Consider the following 24,580-nt stretch of genomic DNA (forward strand, 5'->3'; position numbering starts at 1 on the left):
TCAGAAAATTTCAAGGCTTTAGCATGTATATAGCAAAAGTTATGGCAAATTAAATTTTCAAAAAGGCCGAAAAGGACCCCAATACCGTAGGAAGGTTAACACAATACTCGGCATATATCAGCAAATTTAATCCAGGAAAATCTCTCTGTGAAGTTGATAACGGTCAAACATTAAAACGTGTTTTCTCCGATTGTAAAAAACCAAAAGCGTTTTTGCGCATGGTGCGTTTTATTTTCATTTTATTTTAAATGTTACACTTGATTTTTAAGACTCCTAACTATTTTTTTCTTTAAGGCCAACTAATCACCTTTCACTTGCGTCCAAGACAGTTGAAATCGGATGAAAAGGCGCGGAGTTGTGTATTTTTTTTTTGTAGAAAGTGGTTTTTAGAAAATTCGACGTTGGTAACCCTAACGACCGAAAAAAATAAGGGTGTACATATTAGCCAAGGTGGGCAGGACTGGTGTCTTGTCAATTTATCTATTTTTTTTTTGCATTATAATGAAAAAAGTGATCACAAATGGGTTTAATCTTTTTTTTTTTTAAATTGACACAGGGCTTCAAGACACTGTAGCTCTATGTATACGTGAAGACGGGTCCAAGTGTTCGAAAAAAGAAGTTCATTTTTCGAGTGATTTTATAGTTTTTCCTTTATAAGTTAAGGAAGGCAAAAACGTGTTTTCCCATAAAAAGTACCATGAGAGGAGGCGGATGGTGGTGTCATGTTTTAAAATGTTTTGCCTTTCTTTTATTTTTAATTACAAGAAAAAATTTCAAATAATTATTATTTCATCATAAAAAATACTTAGTACCGGGCGTCTCCATAGCATCAACCGGAATTTTCAAGCATCATAGACCCAGATGCAAACTTGGAAATTTGAGCACATTTGTTTATGGTTAAGGGTAATTCTCTACCAACTCACACGAAATCGGGAAAAGTTGCCCCGACCCCTCTTCGATTTGCGTGAAACTTTGTCTTAAGGGGTAACTTTTGTCCCTGATCACGAATCCGAGGTCCGTTTTTTGATATCTCGTGACGGAGGGGCGGTACGACCCCTTCCATTTTTGAACATGCGAAAAAAGAGGTGTTTTTCAACAATTTGCAGCCTGAAACGGTGATGAGATAGAAATTTGGTGTCAAAGGGACTTTTATGTAAAATTAGACGCCCGATTTGATGGCGTACTCAGAATTCCGAATAAACGTATTTTCATCGAAAAACACTAAAAAGTTTTAAAATTCTCCCATTTTCCGTTACTCGACTGTAAAAATTTTTGGAACATGTCATTTTATGGGAAATTTAATGTACTTTTCGAATCTACATTGTCCCAGAAGGGTCATTTTTCATTTAGAACAAAATTTTTCATTTTAAAATTTCGTGTTTTTCTTACTTTGCAGGGTTATTTTTTAGAGTGTAACAATGTTCTACAAAGTTGTAGAGCAGACAATTACAAAAATTTGATATATAGACATAAGGGTTTGCTTATAAACATCACGAGTTATCGCGATTTTACGAAAAAAGTTTTGAAAAAGTTACTTTTGCGTTTCTCTTTGTTTCGTCGTCCGTGTCTGTCGCGGGTGACCATGAATGGCCATGATCGATGACGACCAACTTTTTCAAAACTTTTTTTCGTAAAATCGCGATAACTCGTGATGTTTATAAGCAAACCCCTTATGTCTATATATCAAAATTTTTGTAATTGTCTGCTCTACAACTTTGTAGAACATTGTTACACTCTAAAAATAACCCTGCAAAGTTAGAAAAAACACGAAATTTTAAAATGAAAAATTTTGTTCTAAATGAAAAAATGACCCTTCTGGGACAATGTAGATTCGAAAAGTACATTAAATTTCCCATAAAATGACATGTTCCAAAAATTTTTACAGTCGAGTAACGGAAAATGGGAGAATTTTTAAAACTTTTTTAGTGTTTTTTTCGATGAAAAAAACGTTTATTTGGAATTCTGAGTACGCCATCAAATCGGGCGTCTAATTTTACACAAAAGTCCCTTTGACACCAAATTTCTATCTCATCACCGTTTCAGGCTGCAAATTATTGAAAAACACCTCTTTTTCACATGTTCAAAATGGAAGGGGTCGTACCGCCCTCCGTCACGAGATATCAAAAAACGGACCTCGGATTCGTGATCAGGGACAAAAGTTACCCCTTAGGACAAAGTTTCACGCAAATCGAAGAGGGGTCGGGGCAACTGCTGTGTGAGTTGGTAGAGAATTACCCTTAATTGAGTCCTCTTTTGACCTAAAGTAAGAATGAAATTGTGATAAATTCATTATTTAAAAAAAAGGCTTCAGCTTCTGGGGCCATAATACATAAAAATTTCGGTTGATGCGATCAAATTTAAACAGTTTTGTCTTTTTCATAAATACGTGAACCACACTAGGAAATCGTGCATAAACCACATTAAATTTGAGTTATAGTTTTTCAAACTGATTTCGTTTGAATTATGTTGTTTATTTTGCTACATAAAATAGACAATCTAGAAATCAAAACATTTGATTTACTTATATCATTGTAGTGTTCACCCTGCCTTGCACTCTATACGAAAGTGTATCCGTCTCCCCTGATAATTGCTAATCTGACTGTTACTCGACACCGGTGGTCGGTCTAGAATGAATTTTACAACCAGCGAACTATTCAAGTTAAAGGGTTCTCCAAAGCAATTGAGTGTTCCCATAAATAATTGATGGATGAAGTGATTTGTGTGCTCCCCACTCTCTCACTCACTTCAATTATTATTTCACTCACACTTTGCCTTCCTCCCCACTATCGTCGGGAGATCTTCAATGATTGTCGTCGGCGAGATATGATCTATTCCGGAACCCCCACCGTCAAGCGCCCTTGTAAATTAGGATGATTTATGCTAATTTAATTCATGGAGACGCTTAAATTGAATAATGAGAATGTATAATGTTTTAATAAATTACGACGCCCAGGTTGGTCTCTACCACCGTACGACGTCGACAACGTGAATATCGTTGATGGCTGGAGGTCGTCAGAGCCGTCGCGACGCCCGCCAGGGTGTCAACTATGCCAGAGGCAGTGGGAGGACAGGATGGTGTTTGGATTCATTAGTGGCAAAGCTAAAACGTCTATAAGCGGACGGGGAAAATTAATTCAAAGTGATAAGGTGTTTCGCCCCTGGATGCCCGTCTCACTTTGTGTGGGAGTGTGGAATGAGACAGAAAAGGAAATTTCAATTATGAGCAGAAGTGCGCTAAATCGCAGACAGAAAAATAACGAATGGTGGTGGGCTCAGACCAGCCAGCCAGCAGTCGCTCAAAGGAATGACCAAGGTGGGGACATTCCCGGGGTGAACGACGATGGCACTAATTCCGTTATAGAAGTGAATTAATTCCTGACGAAGGAGTGTTTATGATGTTTGCTGCTTTTAGATTTCAACTCACGAATTGAAGGAACGAGCGAACGGAGGCGAACGACTAGTACCATTTTAATGGTCTTGCTGCTTGACCTCTTTTTCGGGAGGGGAATTTATGGAGTTGACGAGGAAAATACTTTTTAACGAAGAAGTGGCGCTTTCAGTGAATAGAGGAAAGGCTACAGCAACGCTGTTGAAAATGTTAACCAACCCTAGATTTAAAACTAACAATTTAATGTAAAACTAAAAATTATTTGTAATTGATCGTGTGAACCAACCTAACAACAATCATCGTATTGATCATCGCGAGCGAAATTGTTAGCTACTCTCGCGAGATCGTCACGATAACTGCTGCGCCTGTATTGGTCAGCAGTAGGTTTCAGATCAGATCAACAAAACCCCCTAGAACAGATCCCAATAAACCACGGTCAGAGTAGTATCTCGGTCGCGTCTTTTATCCCCGACGAATAAACTTCTTTTTTTGATTGTGCACCCGATTGACGATTCTTGGCTAATATCCATCCGAAAGTGCGCGAGTGATCTGTCCTGTACGGTACAGGTGTTCTGGGCTGTGAATCTGCTGTGTTGCTGGCATTGGCTCACTTGATTCCGCAAGTGGCCAAACCGTGAAGAATTGTGCTGGCCTGCTAAGAGCAGAAGTAGCTGGGAAAGGTGTTCTGACGAGTGTTGGAAGTGTTGGCGAGTGTTGGGAGTTTTGGCGAGCGTTTTGGGTTTGTGATCCGTTTGGGTTTGTGCGTTCAGTTTTGCTTGATTGCGCAAGCACCTGAAGCTAATCGGAGTTCGGCAAAGTTTCTGCTGCCATCTGTGCGTGTGTGAGGTGCTCGGGGAACCTACCTCGACGTGCGTGGCTACCTGTGGCGTTTTTTGGGCCACTCTACGAGTGGGTGTTAATTCCTCCCATCGAACCATCCGGGACCGAGCCCGGCCCCATCAAACGCTTTTCGGAACATCATGATAAGAGCATACAACAGGTTTAAAATGTTTTATTAAATTGTGTGTAAACTCTTGCTACTGGAATGTTTTGATAGTTGATAAATTTTTGTGTAACGAAGGTTCTCAATAGGACTACAACTACTGTTGCTGAGACAGATAACCAGGCGAGTAAACCTTTCGGCAATCTAGACCATTATTGGCCCTTAGAACCAACCTCGGGCGTGCCAACGAGATAGAAACAGACGAATTACCTAGTACACGGAGAGACCGGTCAGGGCAAATCTAAGAAAATCTTGGTTAAATTAACTATAAGTATGGGTTAAGTTTTTACACAGCTTTTTTTCAACATTCGATTGTTGATTTTGTTAACCCGAAATTGCTGACCACTAGTAACTAAAAAAATAGTTGGAATTGCCATTTTTGTTGGCAAAATGGCCGAAAAAGAATTCTAGCAGTCGACTGCTAGGATATTTTTTTTAAGAAGATCAACTAAAAATTTGTTGTTTTCAGCTGAAATATTATGGAATATTCTGTAAAAAACAGTTAGACCATATTTTTCAACTATTTTTGTTAAACATTTGAAAAAAAGATGTTTAATTTATCATGAGTTCCTGAAAAATAAAAACCGAGCAAAATTTTCACCATGTTTTAAGCGTATATTTTTATAATGTTCTATAAAATTAAGTCTTGTATTCACTTACCTTCTCTGTGAAATCAGGCGATAAGTCATCATCATCTACAAAGGTCTCAGGTTTAATTATTTTTCTTATGGTTGGACACAAAATTTACACCAAAGCTAGCCTCATGCTGCAAATAGACATATGAAATTTATTAGTAATTTATTACAAAATTCTTAATTGCGACTATAATCTGGAAATAAAGCAACGTAAAAAGATGTTATAATAATGGGGAAAGAAGAAATACCAATAATGCTACTTACCAAACTTGCATTAATTTAACAACTACTTTTGGCAACACACTTGCATTGCATTTGATTCAATTTAATCAACGTACTCCGATTCCCAAAAAAATATTTTGAGTTTTACTTACCAGTTTATTGAGCAGTATTCTTTCAACAACATTTTTTAAATATTGATTATCTTCTTTTATATATCTTTTATAAATTTTATTTTTCAGTCCTTTCCCTTCACCTAATTTTTATTTTGATATTAGGTGTACGCATTACCGTGTACTACATGGTTGATGATTCTGAAAAAAATAATGATTCATTAAAATTTAATCCATTTTATAGATTTCTAATTAAAATCACAATAGATAAATTGTTGTGTTAAAAAAAAACCCATACTTGCTTAGATTTAGCAACATTTTGTTAAATTTGCCCGTGCAAGTTTCGTGCAAGAGTTCGCCCGCCTCTTCCTTCCACTGCCCTTCTCTTTCCTTCAAACATTATTTTAAAGTCGCACCAGAGGTCCTCATTGCAAATGTCCTCGTCTTGCTCTTCATAGTTCATCACCTGCAAAGAAATTATCAACAAATTTACTCTCCAATTGCACCTTCACAATTGCAACAGTGTTCACTTTGATTTCCCCCTTCAACATTAGCCAAATAGTGTGATTTTCACCTTTCCATCCTCTCAATTCACAATTAACAACACGAACTCAACTCTTTCGAATCCTGACTTCAAATGACGGACGTAAGCAAAACCAAGTTCATCTTTCAAATATTCAACCAATTGTTAATTATATTCAACCAACAATTTTTTTCATTTTCAAGATGACCTGCAAATAACTCTCGAAGAATGAATTAAAGAGTTAACTAATTATGATCGTTAGATTCGTTTATCTTTTTTTTTTGTAATTGCCAAGGGTTGAGCTAGAAAAAAAATTGAATTATATTGTGCAATTCTCACTAACTTGGACTTCGCACTAAATTATTGCTATCGATCGCACGCGCGGAGTTATGATTTTTTGAAAAATGTGGTTTTTGCGAAAAATAACAAAAATTGCCATTTTTCGGACCACCCTAACACTGCGTATGTCACTCTAATGGCCAAACAAAAAAATACGGGTTTAATTATTTCGGCCAACGAACCCCCAGAAAAATTTTGAGCCCGATCGGAGAACTTTTTCGAATCATGCTGCAGCATGTTTTCGTGGGGAATTGCTGTATACGATCGAGCTCAATTTTTTTCTGGGCCGAAATAATTAGACCCGTATATTTTTGTTTGGCCATCAGGGTGACCTACGCCGTGTTAGGGTGGTTCGAAAAATGGCAATTTTCGTAGATTTTCGCATCCATTTCATCCGATTTTAGCTGTCCTAGACGCAAAAGAAAGGTGATTAGTTTGGCTATTTGGAAAATTAGTAGAAAGTTTCAAAAATTTAGCTTAACATTTGAAAAGGTCGTATGAAAATTTAAAATGCTGTTTTGAAGGTCTCGGGACCAAAGAGCCTATGTCTGAAAATAATTTTATCGGATTCCTCGGAAAATTTCACATAACATATCAAAAATTGTGAAGTTTTGTTTTCGATACTCTGAGATACGATTTTTTGAAAACAAAAACTGGATATTTCGACGCGCCACGCGTAAGAATGGAAAAATGACGAAAACGGGTAAAAAACGACTTTTTTCACTAAAACTTCGATAACATGAAAATTTCAGCAATGACCTATAGATGTTATGGTACCAAAAGTTGCGTCTTTTAATTACGAAAATTATGGTACCCTAACATGTATAGGTCATCGTTTTAAAGTTATCGCAGTTTTAGTGAAAAATGACGATTTTTTCCCGTTTTCGTCATTTTCCCATTTTTGCGCGTGGCGCGTCGAAAAACCTAGTTTTTATTCTCAAAAAATCGTATCTCAGAATATCAAAATTATAACTTCATCACTTTTTTTCGAATCATGCTGTTTTCGTGGAGAATTGCTGTATATACTTTTCAAAATAAATGCTGAAAACATCTACTTTGAACATAGGACTTATATTTCCACTTTAAGGGTGTTATTCGAAATGGCATGAACTCGTTGCAAAACCTGATTTTTATAGCACTCGTCGTATTTATCTAACTCGGTGAACCTCGTTGGATGAATTCACGACTCGTTAAGGTGTGACAGGCATGTAGAAAATCTCAACATTTCATATTAGAGAACATTTATTGAATACACTAAAAAGATGATTTCTAATCACTCCTGACTGTTTCATGAAGAATCGCATGATTAAACTGAGTTAGGGACGATTTTAAGCTCAACATTTGCCGTTCCTAAGCGGACATTCAAACATTCTGATCGTTTTTCTCGAAACATCGAGTTGATCTACGGGTGCCACGATATGAGATGGACCGAATTAGCTGAAATTTGAGGTGAAGACTCCCAAGATGTATCCCGTATGCATGAGGAAGCCTTATTTTGAAAGTTTGCTTTTTTTTAATTACAAAAATCAAAAACTGATGATTTTTTATATGAAAAACACAAAAATATTTTTATCTTTTTTTTTTATTAGTTTTTTGAAAATCGGCCTTCGTCATGCACACAGGACCGGTTTAACGGGTCTTCACCAAAATTTTGAGCCGATTTGCTCAAGGCAGTGTTAAGATATGGTGGCACCCGTTTTTTGAAAGTGCTAACTTCAAATAGCTATATCCCGGCAATGATACAACCAAATGTCTTCAAATTTGTTTTGATGAAAATGTATATGTTAATGCCCTGAAAACAGATTTTAAATAAAATTAAGTGTGTGCTCACACCAACATCTGACATTTTTGTCGATTCACATGTATGTAACCCTTCAAGCATGAAAAGGATAAACGCCTATATGAACTTGACATTTAAGTTATGTTAGTTACCCATACTGATGGATTATATATTTTTGTGTATAATAAATATCACATACAATTTTATAAAATAATGCAAAATTTATTTTACACCCAGGCATTCTACACGCAGCTTGTTTACTTTTTTTTTTTTGCTTTGTACTGTTTGTTATGAATAAGTTGTGAGTGCTTTTGTGCAAAAATTGTTTAACTTTGTTTACGTAGATAATTTGAAAGTTGATTTCAAAGCAAAACTTTTTTGACAATGTTGTTCGTTGTTTTGCACGCAGAAAAAAATCCGCATAAACGTGAATATCATTCATAATACCACGAAGCCTGCTAGATTATGCAGTGTTACAATTGAAAACATAATTAAACCATAGCCATTTCATGCCATTTCAAGAATATTGTTTGATCTTTTGATACCATATTGTACAACCAAAACCACATTTTTCAGAAATAACTGCCTACTAAATGGCTTTGCTCTCTTGCAAATCTAATTTTTTTTTTAATGAGCAGCTACATGAACGGATGACCTGTTATGAATTTTTCACTTCCGCAATATACCTCCTTCATAGAGAAACAGAGAACGAAACATGCTCGTTAAATTATCGCACCGGTTGACTCTTTACAATACGGCAGCCTGAAATGGTGTCGAAGTCGTTCCAAGTAGAGGAATAACTCACCGGGTTTCTGCGTTACGACTCGACGCCTCTTTTAAAATAATTTCACTGAGGTTATTTTAATTAATTAACATTAAAAACAAACTGTGAATGCTAATTAACGTGATATAAGGAACCCCCAACCCAATGGAAGGATTTTGCCATGTCAACTGTGCACAGTACTCAACGTCACGAGCTGCTTCCAAAATCGAACAAGAGGATTGAGAGTGCTCAAATGTACGGATAAGGTTCCATTTGTGCTTTAAACAGAGCAAATTTCAACCAAACTGACCGTATTTCAGGTGGGCATAGAGCGAGATTCCACCACCGGAAAAAATAAGAAGCGAAAATCCGGCCCATACAATGAATATGTGTCCCTAGTCCCAGGACAATTCGACAATGGCTACCAACAACCGAAACAAGATACATTATGCATATGCTCTACAATGGACTGCCACCCCGGACCTGGTCCTGGTCCCGGAAACCCAATCTCTTTCTGGGAAAGGGACAAAGAAGCGTGTGAAAAAGAGTTACACTTCCGTAACTGAATCGTCGTTCTGTTTCTGATTTTCCCCAGGTTGGTTGGTCGGTTGAGCTTGCGGGTGTGTTTGCCGGGGCTTTTCACTATGCCAACCTGTCCTAAAAAGCCCTCTTACCCGTTTCCCAACCCCAACTGGAACCCAACCTTCTATAAATTCCAATTCCACCGAATTTAGCTGCAATAGTTCAAGTTCCGTTAGGTTGTTTTTTGCTTCCTTCGGCCCAGATTAGATCGGATTGAATAGACAACACGGTTCCCCGGGATTCCACAGCTCTACTCACGGACCGGACTGAGCTGGACCTGGAGTGGCGGATTTGGTGCACCGTTACCAAAAAAAAAAAGCGACAGCAGGGAATGTGTGTGTGTTGCTTCCCGAACGGGGAGGATTAGTCTCGGTGGGAATTTGATAAAACAGACCATAATTTGTTTAACACTTTTTTCCCACCCACCCCGAGTGAGGATTGTGTGAAGATAATTCCGGTAGTTTATGGTGGAGCTGGAAAAAATGCAAAGGGAAAAAATCTGCATTGAATTGTACTTGCAGTGCAACGGTGCTTATTTCAGAGCATTACTGCAAGGTGTTAGAACTAGGATTAGGATTTTCTATCAAATTCTGTAAAAACAAGTTGCCTTGATTCAAACAACTTTTTTGTCTGGCATCATTGGAAGATTACTGGTTGAGTTATTTTTTTATTTTAATAATTGTCTATGCCAAAAGTTTTATTTTGCTAAAATTTTTGATTCCGACAGATCTTTCATTTTTTGAAAACTTATGACTACATACCAACGTTACCGATGTATAATACATTTTCCAATGTTTTTTTTTAATGAACTGTTTAAATTCTGGCTTGTAATTTAAAATATTGCCTTCCAAATGGGTCCAATGGATCAAAGATCTGGCAACCTTGTATCAAATTACCACCACTTAAGTTAAATTTGTGGACATTTTTAAGCTAGTTCTCACTGATCTGTGTGTTAATAAAGTAACCAATTTATTTAAGAGGCAGTATTTGTAAATTCTGCTCGGTTTATTCTAGAGGTTGTATTGAAGTGCTCCGATTTGGATGAAACTTTCAGCGTTTGTTTATCTATACATGAGATGAACTCATGCCAAATATGAGCCCTCTACGACAAAGGGAAGTGAGGTAAAACGGACTTCGAATTTGAAGGTCCAAAAAACCTAAAAAATCTTAAAATTGCTCGCATTTCCGTAAAACTTCAGCAATTCCAACTCTCTAAGTTGCATTCGAAAGGTATTTTGAAGCACTACAAAATGTGCCATCAATTTTGTCATAATCGGAATCCTCGGAAAATTTCTCGTAACGTCATGATTCGAATTCCCGGACGCTTCGAAACCCGGACACCTCATCTTGTTTAATCAATTATTTGGATATAAGTTCGCATTATTATTGTCAAAATGGTGTTTTTTGATGAATTCTAACATCAACTTTGATTTCAAATATGTTTGGACGATGTAGCCAATGCTAAAACAAATAAATTAAATTGAAACATGAGTTTACCAAAACTGTGAAACATTTCACTGAAATATTTCATATTCATTCGAAGCAGAATTTTATGGTTCTGATTTCCTAAAATCCTAGTAATTTTTTATACAAAATATCGATTGTTTTGATGTTAACAGCTTATTTGAGAACTAAAAAATGCCGTTAACTTAAATATATTGATGCAATTCATAAGCAAGATTGAGTGTCCGGAATTCGAATCAAAAGTGTCCGGATTTCGAATCAGCTTTTATCAGTGTCCGGGATTCGAAGCACAACAAGTCATTTTAATTTTCAAATTCTGATGAAAAATGCTCGAACAGACATATTTTGCATGCATTCATTTAAAATTGACTGTTTGAACTACATCCTGATGATATTTCTATATTTCCAACTTATCACATGATTTTTAGCCAGCTATAATAAAAATGATATGCTACTAAGTGTCCGGATTTCGAATCATGACGTTTTGTTCGAAGTTTTCGAGTTGTAAATTTGATTGGAAAAAAATTAATTTAAAATAAATTAAATTATTGTTTAACAATTGTCCGAGACCCGTGGTGTAGGGGTAAGCGTGGTTGCCTCTCACCCAGTCGGCCTGGGTTTGATCCCAGACGGTCCCGGTGGCATTTTTCGAGACGAGATTTGTCTGATCACGCCTTCCGTCGGACGGGAAGTAAATGTTGGCCCCGGACTAACCTAAAAAGGTTAGGTCGTTAGCTCAGTCCAGGTGCAGGAGTTGTCTCCCTGGGTCCTGTCTCGGTGGTGTCGCTGGTAGGCAGTTGGACTAACATTCCAAAGGTCGTCAGTTCGAATCCCGGGGTGGATGGAAGCTAAGGTGTAAAAAGAGGTTTGCAATTGCCTCAACAATCAAGCCTTCGAACACTTAGTTTCGAGTAGGGATCTCGCAATCGAGAACGCCAAGGCAATGCTGCTGTAGAGCGAACAATTTGATTTTTGATTTTTGTTTAACAATTTGTTGGATATGGGGTGAAACTGGCATTCGCCTACTTGATACAGTATTTGACGTATTGATCACAGGGTAAATAAGGTATATCTATTTCTTTTTTCAAAAATGTTTTATTAAATTATTTTTTAAATCAATACTTCTAACTAACGTGAAATTTCCCGAGGATGTCGAATGTGTAAATATTGAGCCCTAAAAGTGCCGTCATTTTGGCCTACAGGGCAAAAACTAACGTTGAAAAATGTTTGTTATTGAAAAATTGAATATGAGAAAAACTGCGATTGGCCAAAAAATTAAAACCATAGGCTTATAATGAAATTACCGTACTTTTGACCTTTGGGAGTATGGGAGTATAAAAGATAAAAGTCTAAAAAAAAACAATTTTAAACCGTAATTTGCAAAAGCTATGAGAAAAAGTTAAACCAATCGTGGATAGCTATGAAGTGCTTCAAAAGACTTTTCGAATGCAACTTATAGATTTGGAGTTGATGAAGTTTTACCAGGGCCCCGGCGATGGCCTGATATGACCTACCGAACAACATCGGCAATATGGCGTCGTTTGTTTACAAACATGAGATTGTTTGTGGACGAACCGAAAAATTTACTTTTTTGTAAAAAATTCTATATCCATTGTGCAATAACATTAAGTCTTACAAAACAGACAAAATTTCGTTAAATTCTAGACCAAAATTTATTTTATTATTATTTTTCAATTTAAACCTATTTTTTCGCGATTCTGATCAATATTGCACATCACATCATCATGGCTTTAGTGTATCTTTAGTTTTCACATCGTTTTACTGTAGAATCGTGTTTGAATTTTGAATTTTGCATAAATTAAAATAAATTGCAAAATTCCCAACTTCAGCCATGTGCAACAATTTCCACATCACCCATGCGGGAAACCGATAATGGGGTAATTCATGCGTTCCAAACTGTCAAAATTCCAAAACGTCATTGCCAATATTCGGTTCGCTGCTTTTGTTCGTGTTTGAAGTTTCGGGCCGAGACTCTGAGTTTTACGGATATGCGAGGCTGAAATATTTCAGGAATCAACAAAATAATTAAATTAATTCCTGAAATATTTCAGCCCAAAACATGTTTCTTCTTTTACAACCACTAGATCATTTTGTACATTTTTGAGCCCTTCTAGACAATTGTAGAGCTTGTCAAAATGACCATTTTTGTTCTTGAAACATGAATTTTGGTCAATTCTATCAAAAGTTACGGGCAAAAAACGATTTAAAAATGCTCATTTTCAAATTGAGATTAAATAAGTTAAACAAAAAAGACCCCCGAGATATTTTCAGCAAACGTTCTCTAGAATGTGTACTTTTAGATGCTTCTAAGAGCGAGGTCAAACTCCAGCACCTTTTCGAGTTATTCGGATTTCAAAATGGCGTCTTTTTCGTCGTATTTTGGCTATAACTTTCGTTTATAAGGTCCAATTTTCGCTCTCTTGGAAGATAAATGTGTGTTTTGATAAGCTAAACAAATGTCTAGAAAACACCAACTCGCTTCATAAACACTTCAACCTAAATTACAAAAATGGCTCTAGAAACTTCCCGTTTGAAGATAGAGCTATGTGCTTTTCAGCAAAGTTGCTCAGAATGGTGTTCCCTACAACTTTTCTGAAGACACCAAAGCGCTATCTCGTCATCCCGCCAAAATAAAAATTCTAAACCACCCTAAAATTTGGACCACCCTAATGTCCACCATACCAAAAGATACCCCAATTGACCCTGATCATTTGTCCCGAAGACACCAAAGCTCTAAATCTTAACCTGTGGCCACTATCAATTTTGTCACGCTAGATTTCGGTTTCGGTTTATAAACTAAATTTGTCCGAATTCATCATCCATTCTTTTTTCGATAGATAATCGAAATAACTTCCAAACGAGTCTAAATATTAGTAAATCTGGCAATCCTGTTGTGACGAAAACTGCGATAACTTAAAAAATTTAACGATGACCTATACATGTTAGGGTACCAAAATTTTTTAATTAAAAGACGCAACTTTTGGTACCATCTATAGGTCATCAATTTTCATCTTATCGCAGTTTTAGTGAAAAAGGTCGACCTTCAAAACAGCATTTTAAGTTTTCATACGACCTTTTCAAATGTTAAGCAAGATTTTTGAAACTTCTTACTATTTTTTTCCAAATAGCTTTCTTTTGCGTCTAGGACAGCTAAAATAGGATGAAATGGCGCGGAGATATGACTTTTTGAAAAAAGTGGTTTTTGCGAAAATCTACAAAAATTGCCATTGTTCGAACCACCCTAACATGGCGTAGATCACCCTAATGGCCAAACAAAAAAAAAACGGGTCTAATTATTTCGGCCAAGGATCCCCCAGAAAAAAATTGAGCTCGATCGGAGAACTTTTTTTTTCGAATCATGCTGTTTTCGTGGAGAATTGCTTTATGAACATTTTAGGCCGGATACTAATTGGACTAAGTTATTTCTAGATCTTTTGCGTGATCAAATTTTTGTTTAACATCGAGAAAAGCACCAACCACCAGATTGACTCATTGCTCCCAATACTCACACTATTTTATTTTATCTTGCGTATAATCATGGAACTAGATGCAAATTGTAACTGTTACTCAACATGGGAACATTGATTTAACCAAATCAAGCCACGCCACCCACCGCCCCCCCACCTCAGTTCTACACGTTGACATTAAATTACTCTCCCTAGTAGTTGACAACATCAACGGGGCACTATCGAAGCTTTTGGTTCACTTTTATCAGCAAACGAATCTGAACCTGACATTTTCCACCACCAACACTGTGAACACGTGTGTGTGTTCTGCTCCATTTCATACACGGTGTAACGCCTCTCAGTTCATTAAAGATAAAGGTGCAAAACTAACTGGCACCCACTCGCCTTGGCGTCGTGTGGACAGAAAGGGTAACTGGAAGGGCAAAAACACAAACGAGAGTCCCTTACAAACACCAACCGGACCTCCCGACCGGGTCGGGACCGTTTTGGATTTGAAAGCTCTTCCAGTTCGACGCCAACACACCGTCACCCACCCATGTGTGAACGTCCTTGTGGGCAGTGAATTTGCTCGTGATTTTTTTAATCTTCAGTCATTCTTTCTTGTCGGTGGACTATGGGAAAATAGAGTTGATTTGAAAAATAAAATTATTTTTTTCATCCAATAATTATGGTCACTTTACTTACTGTAAGAAACACCCACATTCTATACTGACATTTTTTTATTCTCTTTGTTTAGTTTTGTTTGTTCTTAACATGTTAAGAAACTTAGCACTACAAATTTTTAATTATAGCTGAAGAAAGAAGAAATAAGAATCTTAACTAATCTGTTATACATTTATATCAAGCAAAAACTGTACCTAAAATGTCAGAATTTACCACATTTTTTTTTTCAAAATGCTGCTTCAGTGACACAGCCCACTCTCCATGGGTCCAACCGGTCTCGGCGATGTCTTGCATTCTGTGGCTAAATTTCATTTAGTATTTTCGCTCTTTACCTTTGGTTCGGTGGGTCTCCATTTTATTTACCTTCCATTTCCACCTTCATGAGCCAAAAAACACACAGCACACACACGGTTACACAAACACTCACACCGTTCGTTCGTGCGACAAACGACTGGATTTTTATAACTCTTTTAAAAATAAAAACCGGTGGCAAAAAGAATTTGCGGTTCCGAGCGAATCGTTTATAACAGTCACGCTGATGCTGTTTGCTGGTCCTGCCGAGGATATTCCCACAAGTTCAACGCCGTACTCTGTTTTAAAAAGTGTCGTTCTCCGACTCTGCCCATGGTTCTCCCAGCGCCCTGTGTTGAGGGTTTAATGCAGCCAGGACCAACATTACAATTTTAAGGCATTTTCCTCAGCTTATGTAGCGGTCATTATTTACAATGTGCTGGAATTTTTTGTAATGTTAGCTGTTTGAAGAAAATGTAATTTTAATCATGTTCTAGCATGTTCTGGTTCTGAACGGCGGAACATTTCTTATACCTTGCACCGTCCACCAACATTTTATGCACATGCTCAAGTTCTTAAAGTCCCAAAGTTATTGCCCCCCTTACCTTGATATGTTCGTAAAACATCCTGAAAAATCTATTCTTTTTTAGACAAAAATTCTATAAATATCAAAACAAAGAAAAAAGATCTCTTGGAGGTTTTTTGCAGCACTTTTTAGAAAAGTGTGTTTAACTCAATCTAAACATTTTTTATTTTTTTTTCTTAGTTTTCTTACAATGAGTTTTAGTCAATTTCGAACAACTTTCTAGAGCAAAGCAATTTTTTAACCCACATGCTGACGAGATACAGGCTTGGGATCAAGTGTCCCCGGGGATCAAGTCTCCCCACTCTCCCCTACACTATTTACATGGTCTTTGTTGATTTTTCCTGAACAAAATCGACGACGGCATCGAAATGTGAAAAAAATATAAACAGTGCACGCCTTCTAACTTCCTAATCGAGTCATAACCCAAAAGAATAATGCTATCAACTCACACCATCAAAACAAATGTGTTCAGCGATGTTTTCAGATTTCATCAAATCTCCAACAAAGCTCGACCGATTTTCCAAAATTTTTGCTTTGATTACACTGAAAAAATAATCCTATTTTCAGTTATAAGTAATGTAATTAAGAACGAGTCCACGAGCAAAGCATATCCATCTCAAATGGACCTCACCAATGTGTCTGAAATTTTCAAGGGTTGTTTGTACATAGCAAACTAGCATCTGGCTTAAATATGAACACTTTAGGTCAATGGGAAGTTGGGCAAATCGGGAGACAAAGTTTTACGCTTCAATAACATCAAAAATCTTAAAATGTCAAAATTCAACTAAATTTCAAAATTCCAAATTCGAAATCTGAAGAAGTTTTAGTGAAAAAAGCACAATTTTACAATTTTCCAAATTTGATAATCTGAAGAAGTTTTAGTGAAAAAAGCACAATTTTCAAACTCAAATAAAAAAGTGTTCCATCCAGATATCAGCTTAATTCGACCTGAATCTTGTAGGGGACATCTGGAACTACCATTTGAGACTGAGAACGCTCTGGGTAAGGTAGTTTAACACATTAAATTTACACTTTTTCTTTTAGTGATTTTTTTGGTTGTAAGTTTTTGCTCGGGAGACCCCTTGGATCCCATTTTCTGGTGAAAATTTGGTCATATTCGTGTTTCTGAGTAAATTTTACAATAGAAACATGCTTAAAATAGTAGTTTATGCAACAAGTTGCAAAAAGAGGATTTTTTCAGCACGAGTCGTACATTTATCTAACGAGGTGATGAAAAATCAAGTTTTGCAACGAGTTCCATACAACGTTTTTTGCAATTCCGAAAAACACCCTTTGGACAGAAGTATAGGACAAATGTCCATGCATTGAGTCAATGAATCGATCAAATCAAAAAAAAATGTTGAAAAGTATAACTTTTCCTAACAAGTGCTGAAAAGTTCAACTTTTCAGCATCCATTTCAGTGCTGAAAAGTAGAACTTTTCAGCATTTGTTTTGAAAAGGGTTAATATTCGATTCTGTTATTTTTGGTACAGAAAAGTAGGCTGTTTCGTCGTTCAAGAATGACAGGAAAAGTAAGTAGTTTCACGACGGAATTGCAAAAATGTTTATTTTCATCTATTAATCAAGTTCGTTTCCAAGGATACTGGATGTTACCAGTTAAAAAGCAGCTTCTTTTTTTACTCTCTTTGCAAAAATGGTAATTTTCAGAAGCTAGTAACTTTTCAACGAAAAAATCCGTAAAAATGGTGTCTTGATTTTTTTTTTTTTTGAATTTAGCCTAGTGATGGGTCAATCTTTGAGTTCAGGAGGTAGCCCCGTAAAAGCCTTGATTTGGACCACCGTAATGTCTACAAAGTTTCATTAAAATCGGAGAGGGTCGAGTACAAAAGTATCAGAAAAATTCCTGATTTGAGCTTGAATTGCTCTGCAGTTAACTTTAGTTAGTCTGCCGAAGGTCCCTGGTTCGATTCCGGTAGACGACACATGTTTTTTTTTTTTAACTTGAGAGCATCATTCTCTTGGCCATCTCGTGCTTTGTTCTTTGTGTTCGTAAATGTGACCAATAGAGTTATCTACGTGCGCATGTATTACGTACACGAAAAAAAGTGAGGTTAAATTTTGTACCGGCCAGCAAAACAAATGGTGTGCTAGTGTGTGTGAGATTGCGCTTAGATAGCTCTATGATCTCTCAGACGAGTCCTGCCCAGTTTTGGGTGAAGTCTACACAAAAAAAAAAATATGTGAATTTACTCGACATGTAAAAAATGAATCACATGTAAACTCAGTTGATGTAAACTTGAGATTCGACGTAAACGGTTGAATCACATGTAAAATGATGTTTTTACGTATAATTTGTTGCAAATTTACATCAAATTGCATTTGAACTTAAATGTTTAATGACGTGCAAAAGTGTTACATCATAAATGATGTAACATTCGGAAATATTTTTTTGTGTGTACGCGTTATTGTTGAAATATTTTTCATACCGTGATTTTTTAGCGGCAGCTACGAAGCAAATAGCAAATTTTTAAATGATCTTCCAAAGATGATTACATTTTCAGTTATGAAGGAGACATTTCTTTCAATTGGTTGACATTTTTATATTAAATTCTGTATTGTGTAATTGGAGTCTTCATTTGAGTATTTTTATTTAATTTTTTACTTATTAATCTATGAGGGAATAATACATTGTAATAACTGATGTATGGTTCAAACGGACAACTAGGCACAATAAAGTAAGAAGTATTTACTTCTTGAAAGTTATATAAACGCTTAAAAGTGTTTCAATTTCCATGTATAGCAAAATGTGGTATCGTTAGTAAGCCTTCATGTAAATAGTTAGCAGTTCAAGTCCAACGCCAAAGCTTCAAGCTGCTGATCATGTTCACGCTGTAGCTGGAGTTAAATTATGCATGCTAATACTGACAGTTTTGACAAACAGAACCCCGACCGGATAAATGAACATCACACAAGCCCGCTGTCAGCTAGCCGATGGCTGAGCTTTTGCAGGCTCATCTTCATCTATATGCAAATACGCTCTGTTAGCCGGTATAGCTGTGTTGACTGACTGACGCAGGCCATCGGGGTTCACTTCCGTTGCTGTTGTTCCAAAGGATCCAGACCCGGATTAGATAAAAAGGCTTAACAGGATGCTGGATTCCTATAAATTCTAAATATAATCCTAGTTGTCAAGAAGCTGGCTGGCTTGGCTGACTGACTGACAAGGTTAATTAGAACTTCGCCTCACTTCGATTCCCGCTAAATTGAGCGTGCATCCTTTGAGAGGCATTCGAGCGAAATTGCGTCAGGGAACACATTTGCGCGCTGGGTAGACAGCTCTTTTGACACGTCGTCGGAACGCCAAGATGTAACAGAAGAAAGAAACGTTTCTTGCTGCCAAGCTTCCGGTGGGAAAGATACCTATCAGCGAGCAGTTTTGAAGTTGACAAGTTGTGCTCTGCTATGTCAGTGGACTCTAATGGATTTGTATCTATTTTGGGGTTGCTCTTTTAAAGCTAATCACATCGATGGAAGAATCATTTCCAAGCTTATGATTAAATTCCCTTTGGCGGGTTGCAGCAATTTGCGGGGTGTGTTAAGATAGCACAATCAGATCATTGATATCATTAATAATCGTTAACGGAGCACATCAACCCGAGCTTTTGCCCCAAGATTTATGTTAGATACATTTTAGTATCTTCAAAACTGCAGGAACCTTCGATTTATTTTTTTGATCCATCCCCTAAAGTACTGTCTTCAAGACAATTTCCAACAAAGTCTATTTTACAATCAAATTGTTACAGGATTGGGTCCGTAAGTTGACAATTTTGGAATAAGACAACAACTTCCTTGATTGTTGTGCACCCTCAATATGAAAAGTGATAACAATGCACAGAGTTTTCCCGGTTTTGCTGAATATCTCAGGATTGAAATCGAATTTTGCGGAACTATAAATATCAAAAAGTGAGGCATGAAAATCTGCACAAATGACGCCCTTAGCTCAAATAAACCTAATATCGACGCGAGACAAGATAGAACGATCACGACGATATAAATCATTGTACCTATATCATCAAAGTTGCAGCAACAATAAAAATATTATTTTAAATTGTTTGCTGTTTTGTTCGCCAGAAGACTGTTACGAGTTTAACTTTAATCATAACATTATAACATCAACCCCATAAAATGTTGCAGATCACAAAACTTTTCACCAAGTGCTAATAAAGTTTCTTCTGCACACTTATTCAAAGTTTCCGAGCAAAATAGTTCAATCCACTGCTTTGCAACTTTTTGCATGATGAGCTCGTTGTCAGGTTTGGCTCGTGAGTGGATGATTGTTGTTGGCTAATACAACAGACATGCACAGGAGGAAACTCCGCCAGTATTATCTAACAACAAGTTGTAGTGGAGAGCAGGTATTTGTTGAAGTAGTGAAATTAATTCCATCCATTTCTTGCTTCACACATGTGTGATAGCAGCCTTGGGGTAACTTTTGCTATGAAACAAAGCGTCAGACACAACCCGAATGGCAAAATAAGCAACTTTTGCAACCGGAAATTGGATTCTCTTTTGTACGCGCTGCTGGTTTGCGTGTGGAACAATGTGCAGATTGTGCGATTGTGAGTAGGGGCAGTTGAAGCCAGCGTGAAGGATACATTTATCCTAAGTTTGTTCAGATTTTTTTTCATATATTTGAAATGTTCTGAATATCACATTTAGCATTTAAAGCCATTTTACAAAAGTTCTTCCACTTTGTAAAGCATTATTCAACGTTAAACAACATTTTTTTACTGCATTCAAGAAACTATTGAAGATGTTAAGTGGCATGTCTTGCAAAGCTCAAGGAACTCAAAATTGTATAAAATATTTTGCGCGAGAATTCTGCCACAAGCCTATCATAATGATTTAAAGAGCAAGATGGCTAATGTCTGCAAAAAGTGACAATTCTCAAAGATTCTTTTCAAATGTTGAATACCATTTATCTCCGAAAGCCAGTCACTGTTGTGTCAATCATGCTAATCGATTTGAAAAAAGGTTAGTAGCCAAATATCCATTTTAAATCCATTTTAGATCTTTAAAAAAACATTGAAAAGTAGAACTCTACAGACATTTTTCTAAGGATAACTTTCGTTGTTGTTTTTCACTAACTTTAACTATATTTCATATGAAAATAAGTATGCAGTAAATTTGTACTGTCCCATCATATGCATCTACTGATTTTTCATCAATTTAAATGATACTGAGCAATTCTCTCAGATTTCGATCATTCGATTTTTTATTTGTATTTTTTAATCCGACTGAAACTTTTTTGGTGCCTTTATCTTTTGAAGAAATTTTTGAATCGATTTGGTGTCTTCGGCAAATGCAATAATTTAAAAGATAAAAACTGTGATTATTTCCGAAAAAGTTACTTAAAAATGAGGGCTTTTGTTAATTTGATTTGGTTACGCGGTGGATTTTCTTGAAATAATTCGAACTGTCAAAAATCCACCAAAGCATCTACCGGTGGATACTTTTCTACCACAGTTTTTTTGTGCGATCAATGTGGTAGATGCTTTGGTGGATTTTTGATAGTTCGAATTATTTCAAGAAAATCCACCGCGGTTAACCAAATCAAATTAACAAAAGCCCTATGGCTTTAACTTGGAAACGGTGCACTTTATCAAAATTTTACTGAAATACTTTTTGATTACAAATTTGATTTTACATCGAAAAATGAAGTTGAAAATTTTTTGCGAACAATATTTAATTTTTTTGAAAAAAATAGTATTGATTCAAAAATTCATAACTCGGTCGCACAACCTAGAAATTTCTGAAAAGTTGGCAATTGAGATTCCCTAAAACATATCTAAAAATTAAAAAAAAACTTTTTGCGGTGCTGTACATTGGAACTCCGCAAAAATTTGAATTATTTTTGATCGATCCTAGACATGCGAAATATGATTTTAAACGCTGGAAAATTTATTCCTAATTCCTCATGCTATTTCCTTTAAAATTTTGAAGTTCTTTGAAAATATATATTGTCGCCCCCTGATTTTTCGAATCGATTTTGAAAAGGGGGGGGGGGCATAAACTTTAAAAAATATTTGCAATGGCCTAACACGGGAAAAATAAAATACGACCTACACACAAAAAAAATATTTCCGAATGTTACATCATTTATGATGTAACACTTTTGCACGGCATTAATCATTTAAATTCGAAAGGCAATTTGATGTAAATTTGCAACAAATTATATGTAAAACATGATTTTACGTGTGATTCAACCGTTTACGTCGAATCTCAAGTTTACATCAACTGAATTTACATGTGATTATTTTTTTTCCGTGTCGAGTAAATTCACAGATTTTTTTCTGTGTAAAGTACAAACCGAGCAATAGCTACAAAGAATGACTCTTAAATGCTTTGTATACATTGTCACGTGTATTTTACCGTGTTTATTCAATAATCTATCCTTGAAACAGTCGCACGTGCAAGAAATTCTCCCAGTTTCACACGTGCAGATAATTTACTCTCATTCGCTCGGCCCCCGATAACTGTGTGCCGTGTTTGCAGTTCATATCTTAAATCATGGATGCATGCGCTCATGCTCGTGTTCATTGAAAATTCAGCACCACTCGAAAACCGCTAAGCTGGAAAATACGGTGGACATAAAAAGGCGGAAAAGTTTAAGGTGCAGTACTCATTCGAGCAGCATGTGCTCTCCAGAGCGGAAAAAAGTGAAGAAACTGTCCGAGAAAAGTTGGGAGAATATATAAATAAATAAGTAAGCTCCAAACTCCAGGGCCACTACGGGGAAGAAATCATGCCGTGTAAAAACCTAAATCGTAAAATAAAGGACACTCGAAAGTAAACCCGATCATGAAGAAGCTAGTACGAGCTGCAGGTTAAATATATTTAACGTGGAACCATTTTTGACTGGAAAAGAATACCTTCAAATCATCCACAAATAAAGCAGTATTAATATATTTATCCATATCATCAATAAAGATATTGTAAATTATTTCTGCTAACAGTTACTCTTTTTTTTCTTTCAGAATTCACCCAGCGCTATAATAATTTCATTCACCTGAACCTCATTGGAATGTTTGGACACGCGTGATAAGTATAAATTAATGCATGCATAAATGTACATTTCCATCGTTTTATTCAATTTTAATAAACCTTTCAACTTTTTCAGATTCACACTACAGCCAAAGTGCCGCACACTATTCGGCGGTTGGGCTATTGATGAGGTCCCGTGCACTTTCCCGAACCAGTCGAGCCCGAAACGACCGACGAACCGGAAACGGTGGCACTACAACTTCCACCCACACACCTGCTGCTCCTGCAGTGCATTCAACTGGCGGATCATCGCGGTGAAGTTACGATTTCCGAGGCTGGAACGTGGAGACGGTTAAATCCAATATGAAAATAATTCACTATTTATGTTTGTTTTATGCCCTGTTTATTTATTAAAAACAGTCTCCGAAAAAATTGAGTGGTGCCATACTCGGCATCGAGCTGGGATATTGATGATTCATTTAAATAGCAACGATGCATCCAAATTGAATAGGATTTAATAAATAGCTTGATATTTTTCAGTAATACAATAAATATAATAGATATCAAATATTAGGCGAGAAAGCAATTTCATCAGTGGCCTAATGTTATTTCATCAGCTGTTTTACTGTCCATTCCTTTTACATCCAAACATTAAATCTTAAAAGAGTCCATCTAGGGGAAACTCCCGTATGTTTGGCAAGTTAAGGACTCGCTTCTTACTCCAAGTTGCAAATTCTCATCGTTTCAACAAATTGTTTTGTAAATGAGTTGATAGAAACTTGCTTGCTTACTTCTCACACCTTTTTGCCTTTCTTACTAAAGAAAGGTATAGGTTTTACTTAATGGCTGGACATCATTTTCATGTTCGTAAATATGACGATTTACGCTCTACGGGGGGAGGGGGTTGTCGCAAGTGTGACGGGGGGGGGGGGGGGTCCGTGAGACTGTGACGTCACGCTAGACTATTTCTTTAATACTGAAAATTCATTCTTAAAATAAAGATAAAAAAAGTTTAATGTTTGATAAACTTTAGTCATAAATCAAACACGATTCAAGGCTTTGAGAAACAGAGTTTTTGATAATAGATTTAAAATGCTTAAAAACTGTGATAGTGATGGTGATTTCTGACGTTAAAAAAAATCCAAACGCAACCGGTAAAATTCCAAATTTAAAAAATAATCCATTTTATAAAACATGCTGAAATTGTAAAAAAAAATCCGATTTAATCCCACCTGGGTGAGATAGAGCCTTTCTTACAAAAGAATATAACAATGGTAGAACTGTTTTTCAATTCATAACATCGACTATGTTTATTAATAACGTCAGCACAAAAGAAAGTGAAATGATACAAAAAATCTTATGATGAAAGCAAACCCTTGTAAGTGATGTTTTCCAAAAGAAATTAAAAACGCAATTTTCACCGAAAGAGTATTTTTAATCGTACATATTCTTAATCAAACAAGTGTTTATGACAATGAGATTCGCTGCTTTAGAGAAACCCACGCCAGGTGGGTTCCATTGTGAATGCAAGCAATGTGAACGAAAATCTCTACGCAAAATAATGTTTTTATCATTATTTAATGTAACTACACAAGTAACCGCGAGGCACTAAATTGCGGCATTAAATCAGCATTATATTGGCATTTAATACCAGCAAATAATACTCCAAATCAATTCATCAGAACTTTCCCCTTGAGAAATATTTCAAGTGGAGCACAGTGATGCTGATTTAATACT

At 36.3% G+C, this 24,580-nt stretch overlaps 1 long non-coding RNA gene across 1 annotated transcript in view; it reads left to right on the forward strand.

Annotated features, from left to right (window-relative positions):
- The window catches only part of LOC119768088, a 29,620-nt gene extending 6,164 nt beyond the window's left edge, over nucleotides 1-23,456 (forward strand). Inside the window, exons 2-3 of the long non-coding RNA XR_005277904.1 lie at nucleotides 22,837-22,904; nucleotides 22,980-23,456. This is a non-coding gene — a long non-coding RNA (uncharacterized LOC119768088). The remainder of the gene's footprint in view (nucleotides 1-22,836; nucleotides 22,905-22,979) is intronic.
- Nucleotides 23,457-24,580: the final 1,124 nt, after the last annotated feature.

The sequence above is a fragment of the Culex quinquefasciatus genome, chromosome 2 (genome assembly GCF_015732765.1).
Source record: "Culex quinquefasciatus strain JHB chromosome 2, VPISU_Cqui_1.0_pri_paternal, whole genome shotgun sequence".
NCBI classification, from domain to species: Eukaryota; Metazoa; Arthropoda; class Insecta; order Diptera; family Culicidae; genus Culex; species Culex quinquefasciatus.